The sequence below is a fragment of the Liolophura sinensis genome, chromosome 6 (genome assembly GCF_032854445.1).
Source record: "Liolophura sinensis isolate JHLJ2023 chromosome 6, CUHK_Ljap_v2, whole genome shotgun sequence".
Classification (NCBI taxonomy): Eukaryota; Metazoa; Mollusca; class Polyplacophora; order Chitonida; family Chitonidae; genus Liolophura; species Liolophura sinensis.
In genome coordinates, this window is record NC_088300.1 from 49897496 (window position 1) to 49906752 (window position 9257).

At 37.1% G+C, this 9257-nt stretch overlaps 1 long non-coding RNA gene across 1 annotated transcript; it reads right to left on the reverse strand.

Moving 5' to 3' along the window:
* Positions 1 to 828: 828 nt before the first annotated feature.
* Positions 829 to 7088, reverse strand: LOC135467771 (uncharacterized). Its single transcript, XR_010444184.1, has 4 exons — positions 7011 to 7088; positions 3783 to 3856; positions 1141 to 1306; positions 829 to 932 (listed from the first exon to the last, which is right to left on the reverse strand). It is a non-coding gene; the product is annotated as an uncharacterized LOC135467771 (long non-coding RNA).
* Between the last annotated feature and the right edge of the window lie 2169 nt (positions 7089 to 9257).

Genomic DNA, 9257 nt, shown 5'->3' on the forward strand with positions numbered 1-9257 from the left:
ACATTAAGCATGAAAGGAAGGAATCAAACATTTCAGCAAGCAACCAAGCAATTAAGTCAATAAATATAAAAATTAATCAGCATGTCAAAAAATTTCTCATCCTTCCATGTATTCATATCTCAATCCGTCCAGCAAATCTGCTGGAAAACGCATTAATCGGTCGACACAATAATTGATTAATTTTTGTCACATTTCCGAAAGACCACAAAATACAAACCAAACAGTAGAATATAAGCTTAACTATTATAGATAAAGTAGGTAGTTTACCTGAGGTGGTAATAATAATCCTGTAAGGTTTACTCCAGCCCCCGTCCGTTTCTGCTGACACAGCCACTGAGTAACGACTTCTTAAGTGAAATGTACCCAAATAGACGCGAGTCACACCCTGAAAATGTTTACAGTTAGTATCTGATGTTAACTTTCACACACTGGTCATGTTAGTTTGTTTTATCATTGCTTTGACTTTAATTCTTGCAATTTAACTAATAAATGTTTAGCCAGTTTTGAGTCAAACCTGAACGTTATAATTCATATACTATGGCGGATTGCTACTTTTACATATTTAATTCATTCAGCACCTATTCTGCATTAGTAATGATCGGGTGGAAGTTATTACTGTATTCTATACTTTATTTATTTATTTATTTAATTTGTGTTTTACGACGTAGTCGAGAATATTCCATACTACTTCATCTGCGACTGTTTATACTGCTTGGCTGACATACTTACGCCAGCGACAACTCTCACTCCTTGATGAGGTCTATCAATCTCTTTGTTGTTTAGATCTGGACTTTTGCGCCAACTGAGTTTGTAAGACTTAATCTGATTGGCTTCTGTTCTATATGGCGGAGGTAGCCACGTGACCCAAATGTCGGCGCCATCTTCAGTCCTATTCCTTATTTCATATGTTATATTTTGCGGCGCCAGGGGAGCTGGAAAGCAAGATTATAAAGTGCATTGTAGGCGATAATTACTTCAACAATTCATACTTTGGATTGTGTTTTTGACTATTCCGTCTATATATGCTTCTGTAACAAGCGAAACATATCTACGATATTTATTAACGTATCTCGGATAGAGGACAGTTCTACGAGAGCACATAGTAAAGTGAAACACTGATTCTGTTTTGCAGACACGCACCACAAAACGTGTAGTTATGTCCGGACAGTTGAAGGCAAGTTGGTGTTGTGAAGTTAATTGATACAGGGTGACGGCTGTCTTGGGTGGAACCTTCTGCGTGCATTATTACTGTGTAGTTACATTCGTACTTCAGATCCTGTAATTTCCATACTTGATTTGGGACATCCTGAAAATACAACCAAATTCCAAAAATATGACATAAAGAAAGGTAAACATGAAAGGTTCACTATACTGAGAACTATAAACTATGCATAGAAATACTTTCATAATTCCTTTTGATTTTATTTTTAGAAAAGAGTTAAATACAATCACCCTAATTCTTATCAGACTGTAGCGCGAAAGGATGTTTAAATTGCTATGATTTAACCGTATACATGAACAGTGATAATAAAATCATAAACTGACTGAGGTAAACTGACAAGAGGTTGGATTTCACCAGTTACGTGTGATCATTTACCAACTATCACACTCTCGTCGCTGCTCCGGTTTTACTATGTCTTTTATACGGAAATTTCTGATTCTATGGTGGACTGTGTAGCCGGTGTTTAAGAACTCCAGTGTTACATGAAGTATTTGCCTGTCTTACGCAGCCTTTAAGGTTGGAATAGATCTTATTACCGGTAAGTTTTACCTAATTATTATGCACTAAAACTTCCTTTTCAGATGAATACACACGAAAAAAAAGCTGATATGACGTCAGTTTCAGCATGCTTTCTTTTAAAAATGGTAAATGGACATTGTCAATTTATTACATAAGAGCTCTGCGAATACATCACGTGGACACTGAATTTAAGCTTATTTATATAAATATTTGATTGGTATTCAATGCTTTAATCAAGAACTTTTCATTTAGACGAAGGCGATCAGCTTTTTTGGAGGAAGAATCAATTAAACATCTTATCCAATCTACGCACATGTATCTGTACAGGATATCTGAGCAGAAAATGTTTATAATGTATTACTGGGGGAACGTCCTTGAAATTTTCGCCATAATAACTGACCACATATTTTGTCATAGAGACGGTGTGATCTGTCTTTAATTTATTGTAGCACCAACACACTCCAAAGAAAGATGTACCAAAGGGAGTATCAGCTGTCTCATTTTTATTCAAGGGAAATTGCTGTAATTCACTCTGTTACTGTTTCGATTACATAACCATGTGTGTCTCTAAGCGGAATGTAGGAGGAATGGTTGTTAGTGCAGGTTAGTTATGTATGATTGAGAGTATAAAGTGCGATTTCACAGCAAGAAGAAACCATAAATGCCATTATTAACTTCCGAACAAAACAGGGAATGAACAAAATAACAATGTTTGCGAGGTCGTACGTTCATTACTCACTACCGAACTGAATAAATCAGGAAATGGAAAATCTGCCAAGGTTTGGCCAAGGGAGTATCAGATGTCTCATTTTTATTCAAGGGAAATTCTGTCACTGTCTCGATTACACAACCATGTATGTTTCTAGGCTGAATCTAGGAGGAATTGGGACGCCGTATTTGCATCTTTAGCACTAATTACAGCTGACACTTCATCTGTTTCAAGTTTACTCTGATACAGATCATTGACGCAGTTGGCAATGGTATATCGGACAATCTGATAACACGTTACAGACAGCAGAAATAAGTTTCAGGATTCCAAGAAGAAGTCTGTTTAAAAACTGTCAGGGAAACTTGGATTAACTATGGGTTACCTGGTTCATTCCTAGAAATTTTCACTTGAAGCCCCAGATGCATTCAAGGTCTTTAATTGAACATGAAGATACCACTGACAAGATACCAATGTTTGCGAGACTGTACAAGCATTACTGACTACTGCATAAAACCCTGGAATTGGTGATAACACGAATGTTTGCGAGATCGTACAGGTATTACTGACTGCTGAATAAAACAGGAAATGGATAGAATACCAATGTTTGCGGGACCGTACAGGCATAACTGACTACTGAATAAAACGGGAATTGGAGATAACACCAATTTTTGCGAGATCGTACAGGCATTACTGACTGCTGAATAAAACAGGAAATGGATAGGATACCAATGTTTGCGGGACCGTACAGGCATAACTGACTACTGAATAAAACGGGAATTGGAGATAACACCAATTTTTGCGAGATCGTACAGGCATTACTGACTGCTGAATAAAACAGGAAATGGATAGGATACCAATGTTTGCGGGACCGTACAGGCATAACTGACTACTGAATAAAACGGGAGTTGGAGATAACACCAATTTTTGCGAGATCGTACAGGCATTACTGACTGCTGAATAAAACAGGAAATGGATAGGATACCAATGTTTGCGGGACCGTACAGGCATAACTGACTACTGAATAAAACGGGAATTGGAGATAACACCAATTTTTGCGAGATCGTACAGGCATTACTGACTGTTGAATAAAACAGGAAATGGTTAAGATACCAAAGTTTGCGGGACCGTAAGGCATTACTGACTACTGAATAAAACAGGAATTGGAGATAACACTAATGTAAGCCGGACCGTACAGGCATAACTGAATACGGAATAAAGCAGGAAATGGAGATAAACACCAAAGTGTGAGGACTGTTATTGTATTGGCATAAGGTTGAAGAACTATGCATTTTAAGGGGAAAACAGACATTTTAACATAGATATATAACGTACCTGCAATATTTCCTGCACGCTCTCTCCCGAACATGTGGTTGGCAGGCAATACAGTCTTAATCGGCAAGCTGGTCCTAAAAATATCATAGTACAATAAGGGTGTACATTTTGCAAGGTACGTAACCATTTGCAAATCTGAACTCATCTAGGTGCAAGTGTACAGCTATAAGCAGCTTTTGAAGCCATAAAGGACGACCACATTTAGTTTTAGTTTAGTTATCGAACGCTAAGGTTCTTGACTTTCAGTTAAATAATCTAATAGCAATGTTTTATCGTCGCTTCTTTTCCGTGACATATCTCCTTTTCTTTGGCCTCAGCTCACATGTGGATAAATCAATTAGCAGCCATGAGCCAAATTCATCACAAGGCGTGTCAACCACAATCAAATCTGGAAAACCACAAGTCCATTTGAATGGATTGCAACCGACCTGTAACGCAAGATCTCAAGTGGGCATTCCATGTCATGGAACATAAATTACGGTCTGTTTAATAAGATGCCAGTATGATGTGTACACCATTGGGAAATGTTTTTATCAACGCTCTTGTACCGATTATCATGTCACATGATTTACGAGAAAGGCTAAGAAAACCACATTTATGGAACTTTGGAATATTAAGGGACCAAGACATCTTTGTCATGGCAATTAGAAATTATGCAAGCAAAACATTAAACAAATGCTAGTAAAGCAGTACGTGCAACTGCGCACCAGACAACAATTAGCAACAATGTTAAATTTATACCAGATGTGTACAATTTTCACAGCATGAGGATCCCAAGCCGCTTGGAGTGAAGCGTTGTTTTTATTTAAGTCTAACCTGTAGGAATTTCGTGGGCAGTCCTTCGAAATTCTTATCAGCTTGAGGGCACGAAATAATAATAAAAATTTGTTTTTTTTTTGTAAGCACAATTTGCTTGTTGATATGCAATAATAAAATTCCAGATAATTAATATTAGCGACCCGTCCCGTGGACATACAAGGCATTATTTTCCAACTTCGTGGCATTCTTTGGTGCCAGTTTATTACACATAGTAAAAGCCTGGATAAGCACCTTGAGTGTATGCATTCAATATCTTTTACCATTAGTGACAGATTACTTACAACCTTCTCCCCAAGCAAAACCATATCCAAAGTGGAACACCGTCAACACATAAAAACCGAGTCCTTCTACTATTAAATCGAAAACAATGAATACCACTTTAGACATGTGACTGTGTAGCTTGTAACCAGGAACTTGGGTTTCAAGTGAAGCTTTCTAAACGAGTATTATAATGGCGAACGGTATAAAAAACGGTTTACTTTAATAATGAAGCAACTCAAAGATTTTGGAACGATTTCTTAAAGGTGGGAAGGAGTTTTACGAGTTTCCTTGTGATTAGGCGTCCGGCTTAATGAATGCAAACGTATGGATGATATTATAGCATAGGCCTGTATATACGAAATCTAAGAAGCAGTGAATGAAACAGATAGGAGATCTGACGTCACCTTAACTAATGAAAAAGTCATAAATAATTTTTTTTTATAAGTCTCGATTTGTTGCTAAGCTATGCCAGCTTAGCAACTGGCGTACTGTCAACTACTAAGAATCCACAGTCATGACACCTCAATATAAGAATGTATTTTGCGTCTAATACTCGTTGTTCAAGTAACATTCGTCACTAATGTGGATGGCGCCACCACTGTATGGAGTATGGAAGCGTGATCGAAAATTGCTGTGGCAGAGGCCTGCACTGAGATGAATATGGAAGTGTGGCCACAAATTGCAGTTCTTAGGAAAACAGGAAAGACAAAAAGGTCTACAAAAGCCCATGGCGCTCTCTTTGATCGTAATAGTACTGATTATATGACCTTAATCAAACTAGAGTATGCCTTTCTTGGAAGAAAAAATCCCTAAACTATTATGATGTCTTGATGATAGCGGAGATGAGAATTCGCACTGAATACAAACTAAACTGTAAATATGGCCTGGTAAAACTGTCACACAGAGATGGTCTAATCAAGAGCTGTCAGAACAACACGAATCCAATATTAAGTTTAAAACATACATTACAGAATAAACAAATAAATGGGGACAATATAACACGACATGCATGACCAGAATAAATATAAATCTTCACAACTGTAGCAGATCTGTGTGAGATGAAAGCTGAATAGGCCTATACACAAATATGTTTATGTATGTGTGCTTGGGTGCTTGGGGTTTTACGTCCTACTTAGCAATGTTTACGTCAATCCCCAAAGTGCTGCCGCCACTAAAGCATTATGCCGAAGACACCAGACATGACACCCCACCAGGTCACATTATACTGACATACTCCTCATCATTTTTCATTTCCTAGTGCCCTCAGTGATATGATGATGCTGACAGAAGACAATGGAGAAGCCTTGGTTTTATTCATGTACGTACGGGACAATGTTTTGTTAAAAAGTGGAAAATGTACAACTAGACCGATACGAAGTGTTAACAATCCATATCATCTATTAAGGTGAAGGCTCTAAAGAATAATCAAATAATCCACGTGTTATGGTGTAATATAACATAATCTGTATTGCAAGTGAATACAGTTGAAAATTCTAAATGAAGTTATTTTGTGTATCAAACAATACATCGATCGGTATGTAAAATACACATGTACATACACAGTGATCGTGATTGCATCGTAGCCTCACAGTTTGTGAGTGCACATCCGTTATTTTTTAATTATTGAAGAACTAGTGATTCTCTCGGGCATTTCAGCCATTTACATTTATTTATTTCATTCTTCACGCGCAAGAACTTGGCGGTGAGTTGTATGCGTGAAGGAAAGAGCCCGGAGTATACCACTAACCTTTGGAAAGTTTCCGACGAACTTTCCCACAAGTGATGCATAGCTATACACATCATACGAGTGAATGATTTCTGGCCTGTGTCATTAGCCATACGAGCCTCGTTGACCAAGGGCCTACATGCAGTATGAATGGGGGAAGCTACATGATATATCCTAATTCTTCAACCTTTTCAATCTCCACTGAAACCAATATTTTGAAAACGTCTTAGAGAATTATGGGGTGTACAGAAATAATCTGCACATTTTTATGAAAGTTGTAACTTTATTGACACAAACAAATAATGTTTGGTGCCATTTTCATAATAATTGTATATATAAATTCCAAAGAAAAAAAGTGCTTTTATGGTTGAAAAGATTGAAGATCTAAGGTAAATCGTGATACAGAATTTTGTTGTACTTACGATGCCCTGACTGCCATCCAATAAGTACATTAACGCCTCTGTCGGCGGGCTCAGAGTCCCTTACAAACAGTTCTTTTGGGGACTCACCAATTTCCCCATCTGACGAAAAAACAGAATTTACCATGTTGGTAAAATATTGATGTCCACAATATATGGTTAAAATGATTAAATCTTCCTTGAAGTGGTCAAATGTGGTTTAATCAAACTGGTTAAGAATCAAGAAGTATTCTTTAGCTTATAAAGTTAGTGCTACCGGACTAACATATAATGCAAGGTGTATGATGACTTAAATTTTACTTTTCAGATTATTTGTTCATCCAATGTCGTTCTTACATTCTTTTTCCAGGAATATAACATTATCTCTTTGTATTTTCTCTCAGAGGTGTTATCTTCCTTCGCCACATAAAAAACAGGCAGCTGGGATTCGCCCAAAGTCAAAAATCTCTATTCTTTGACAAAAAGTTGAAAACTCCCGAGGGAAACGTAGGAGCAAAGTGAATGCTGAATTTAACTTTCAGGTTTCAAAATCGCAATAAAAATGTGGATGCTTTCACAGTTTGCTGGAAACATGGCATTATAATAAAAATGTCCCAAAAAACTTGAACGTAACAAGGTACTTATTTATGCTAACGAATTATTGCCTTCAGTTGTATTATTAAGAAAGATAGGTAGACAATAATGAGACATTTTACAAAAAAAGTATGGAATACCCATTCACAGACCACAACCCAAGATTATGGTTACCTTAAATAAATTAGGTTATTCGCTAATTGGAGACTTTTTAATATTTCGAAGATCCATGTAAACAGTTACAGTTATAAAAAAAGTGTGCGCAAATCGACGGTACGTCAAAGAAGGTTGTACAATATTTTAACCTCATTTATAGCAATATCTTCCAAATTTTCGCTACTTTTTCGAGATGACGAAAAATAGTAAGGAAAACCTAAATCTTTGCCTTTAAGCATTGTGATGACCGCTGTGTCCCGCGGCGCGTGCACGATTCCATCAGTGGATACGGCAGTGATTCGAAAACTGTAGTCTTGCCCGGGGTCCAACAAAGTGACGGGTACTACAGCACTGAACGTCTGAAACATAGCAAAACGTGACGTGTTTGATTTAATAGGCCGCCTGAGATTATACATTAAGTCACAAAAACTCCACAAATCCTGAGGTGCTAATGTAGGTTTGGTGTCCATTGAAAGTCTTACTGGCACAAGGTGAAATCGAGGACGATTTAGACAGATGATTTAACCATTAGCATGTGAACGGGTAAACGTCCAAGAATACTGGCATAATTGGAAACGCAGGAGAAAGACAAGAAACGTCCTTACAGAAAGACTTTAAGGTCACTGTTGTAATAGGCTAAAAGATAAAAGCTTCTTCAGCTTCAGCTTCAGGAACCACACACTATCGGTTTTCACATGTCAGTTGTTGGGATGCACGTTGCTAATGTTTAAGCATATACATGAACAGCTGGAATACACGCCCAACACAGGTAAACTAATAATAACTAACGGCAATTTTGATTCAACAGATATCAAAACTGCGAGAATTTCGGTCCATGATCTAAACGTTTCTTAGAAAATGGTGATTAATTTTTTTAAAAACTGATGCAACAATTTTCATTATTGAGCCAGTGTAGTTTAACATATATCGCTCCAGAATTGCAATGAATTTATTTTACTTATTCTTAAAAAAGAGTCAATCACTCTGACGCAATTTGGTAGTAAATGGTCACTATTTCATCCCATGATCTGTATATTTTTTCTATGTGTTTCGGCTGTTGGAAGAAATGTTTAACGTCATCAAAGTTGAACCGTGGTCTAATAAAATATCAGGTGTTCAAATCAAGTGGGAATCACAAAAAGTGCGGAAAGAACAAGTCCTTTATTGCAGCCACACTAACTCATTAGTACAATTATATCGATAACAGCAACATCTGTTATCTTAAACCTCACTATATTATATATAGTCTTTTACGCGTTTAGGGTTTAATCGTTTTATTTCAAATGGTGTAAATAAAGAGATTCTCCTCTAATGTAGTATAATCTTTCCGCCCAATAGATTCCAATAAATTTCGGCGGCTTCCCACACAAATCATTTTTTACTTGGTGTGAAATGGTTTGTTTTCTCCCAGAAAAACCGGCTCAGACAGTTGCCAAATTCGTTTTGTCGCGTTTTCCCTGAATAACCTAAATTAACTATTTCTCTAGATTCTCGAATATAGCTTAGGAGACAGGCGCACGC